Source organism: Dendrobates tinctorius, unplaced genomic scaffold (genome assembly GCF_039654945.1).
Source record: "Dendrobates tinctorius isolate UK_male_01 unplaced genomic scaffold, ASM3965494v1 ptg000133l, whole genome shotgun sequence".
Taxonomy (NCBI): Eukaryota; Metazoa; Chordata; class Amphibia; order Anura; family Dendrobatidae; genus Dendrobates; species Dendrobates tinctorius.
The window spans coordinates 32,845,981-32,849,738 of NW_027361801.1; positions in this window are offsets into that span (position 1 = coordinate 32,845,981).

Below are 3,758 nucleotides of genomic sequence, written 5' to 3' on the forward strand. Positions count from 1 at the left end.
TCGGCACCGAGGGACACTTCGACCGCCCCGGTACATCTGCACCTTCCCAGCCTTCCCACACATTCGACCCATCTGTCCCATCCACCAGCACAGGCGCATCGTGGCCGCCTACATTACATGAAGCTGCTGGTGAGGAGATCGTTTTCCCTTTACCCCACCCTTCTGCTCCTGCCACCTCTAGTACACCTGCAGGTACTGGGCGGCAGCGGCAGAGGGGTCTGGAAAAGACTTATGCGCCAGAGTTCTTGCATCTGAATGCATCTTTCCAGAACTGTCTAAAAGTCTTGTCAGAGCAAATCTCCGCAGGCTTTCAGCAGATCAACTCCAGCATTCTGGAGGTGAAGAAACTTCTGCAAACCATGCATTCAGAAGCAAGATCTTTGCCAAACCACGCCTTTTTCAGGTCTGTTGTGGAGCGCATGGCAACTCTCTCTCCTATCCAGCAGATGCATGTAATGCATTCGTGCCACGGTGCTCTACAGCACGTTACCTCCCAACCTCCTCCTCCCACCCCAGTAGTTCCTCCACCTGCACCCCCTCCAGCCACTTTCCATCCTCCCCCTCCTATTACATACCAGCCACCTCCCCAGTACCAGCAACCTCCCCAGTACCAGCAACCTCCCCACTTCCAGCAACCTGCCCCATACCAAACTCCTTCCCCATACAACTTTCCATCAACATCATCTGCTTCTACAGTCCCTGCCCAACCCTCCACTCCACCGCCCACCACCTCTTCTGCCTCCCACATGTCCACCCATTCTGTAGCTTTTTCCACCCCTTCACCTCTAACTGTTCCTTCCCCACCACGATCCCAGTCCTCTCTCCACACTCCCAGTGTCGAAGTGTCCCGCAGCCCCTCCAGCAGTATTTCCACCCCACACTACACAGATTTATAATGTGTTTTTTTAATAAAAATGGTCATTTGGTTTAAAACATTTATTAAAAAAGTTTCTTTCACTTTAAAAACATTTTACAAAAAAAAAATATTTTAAATAAAAGTTAAATTATCGTTTTACAATGGTTGTCTGTCATTTCTTTCTGCGGCGAACTATGTTTAAAAAAAGCTTAAATACAGTGTATATCAAAGGAAAAAAGGTATTCAAAACCAGGTATATAACTGTGGGTAAATTTTAGCTTTTTGCCACAGTTGTGTTCCTGGTTGTGTTTGAAGCAAAGTATTTCACCTAAAAAGTTGTGTTTATTGTTGGTGATTTCCTAACAATGTACACAACTTTTGTTAAAAGGTGAAATACTTTGCATAAAACACAGCCAGGTACACACCTGTGGCCTAAAGATAAAAATAGTAAGACCATGACAAGATAGCAAACTTTGGTTGGCAAAGGTATATAATGTTGGTACAGAAGGTACACAAGTTTGGTTAAGGGCACAAATCTTTCACACTCTGTCATCCTGCCAGTGTACTCTGCCTTGAGGTGACATAAAGTATAGTGCAAAATTGTCCCTCATTACTGAAACCATCACAGAACTTCTAGTGGTAATTTCTTGGTAATCTTGCAAGGTGGTTTCTTCAGAGGTGTCCTCAATGGAAATGTGTTCCTTGCAGATAACAAAATTGTGGAGTACCACGCAAGCTTTGATCACCTCGTCCACAGTTTCTGTCTTGAGGTTGATCGCAGTCAATAGGACCTGCCATTTGGCTGTCAGAATACCAAAGGTACATTCAACCATTCTTCTTGCTCTTGTGAGGCGGTAATTAAAAATGTGTTTTGTTCTTGACAATCCTCTGCTACCGTACGGTTTCAGAAGGTGTTCTGACAGCTGGAAGGCTTCATCCCCTACACAGACAAATGGCATAGGTGGGCCAGATGTTTGCGGCAGCGGTTTAGGGGGTGGGAACTGGAAGGTGTTTCCATACAGTTTACGCCCCATGGCAGACAGTTTGAAAACTTGAGAGTCATTGGAGCGGCCATAGGCCCCAATATCAACAGCAATAAATTTGTATTCCGCGTCAGCGATGGCCATGAGGACAATTGAAAAATATTTCTTGGAATTGAAATATTCCGATCCCGATCCGGCTGGCTTTACAATGCGGATGTTTCCCGTCCACAGCGCCCAAGCAGTTCGGAAACTGACATATCTGTTGAAACTTTTCTGAAATTTCAATCCACCTCTCTGTTGTGGGCTCTGGTAAAAACTCTTCAGCTAAGGAGTCCCACAGTGCACGGCATGTGTACTTCACTATTCCAGATATGGTGGAAATCCCGAGTCTGTACTGGAAATGCAGTGACGAAAGGGATTCTCCAGTTGCAAGAAATCTGTGGGGAATTAAAAAACAATCAATTAGTTTAAAATCACAGCATTACATACCAAAAGTCAGCTCTAACACTTGGAGATGCAAACTACCACCAACAAGATTGCAGTGAAAGTGTGCTCTGATGCGAGCATATCCAATAAATGTGGCTTACCTTAAAGTCACCATCAGACGCTCTGTGGGTGAAACAGAGAAGCGGCAATAGGTGTCCGATTTTCTTATGAGGTGTGCAATGCGCTCCACCAAGTAATCAAAATTCTCCATTTTCATCCAAACATATCCAAAAAATTTATCCGGGTTTCGTCGAAGGTCCATGCAGAGTGTAGAATAGACCCCACGTGTCATTCTCTTGGCTGTGATGGGGTGGATCCACAAACGTCGTCTACGATGCCTGATGCGCTGCTGTCTCGCTCTCTCCTTCTCCAGAACAATCACCCTTCAAACGATTTGCCTCCGCTGTAAAATCCGCCAAATTCTTCAAAATATTTCCAATTACAACATCCATCTTCGCCAGTAACTTGCTCTTCTCTCCAACCTGCACTTTCTCCTCTACAACCTGTCAAAGAAGGGCTGTAGGAACATGCTATATATAGTTTTTCAGTAGCCAATCCCTTTCGGAAGGCCACAAGGGGCGATTTTAAAAACCGGATCCGGCGTAATCCGTCGAAAAACGGATCGAAAACCGGATGAGACGGATCCGGTTTTGGCTGTCAAGCGGAAGACGGATCCGGCAGAAAACCGGATCCGTCACATCCGGTTTTACTAAACATTTGCCGGCTCCGGCACGACGCCGAAAACCTGATGTGTGAAAGTAGCCTTAGATGGCATGGTCTGAGGGCGTCATATCACGTTTGGAGAACCTCTGATGTGCCTAAACAATGAAAACTCCATACAAGTTACCCTATTTTGGAGACTACACCAGGGCAGTATTGAGCATTTTCAATGCACAGGTATTAAACAGAATTTTAAACATTAGGTCATCATATTGAACATTTTTTTTTCACAAAAATGTTTTAGCTCCATTTTTGTAGTTTTCACAATTGATAGTAGGAGAAAACAGATCACATAATTTGTTATGCAATTTTTCTCAAGCGAGTAGAGATTCCATATGTTGACAGAAACTTCTGCTTGGGCACATGGCAGGGCTAGTAAAGGAAAGAGCCCAGGATAGTTTGTGAATGCCATGTCGCATCTGAAGATCCCCTGACATGAGAAAACAGCATACCCCTCCAAGTGACCCCATTTTGGAAACTAGGCCCCTCAAGGAATTCAAATAGGCATAAGGTAAATATTTTGAACCCAAAGGTGCCTCAGATTTGTATAAAATTGAGATGTGGAAATATGATAATTTAGTGGTAGAAATGTAATTCTTGTATTTGTGGCAAATTTGTCAGGTAAACAAGAGGTGATAGGTGAAACTAGAACCGACAATTTATTGTGCAATTTCTGCCAAATTTGTTGTCAGAAAATACTGTTAAGTCACATG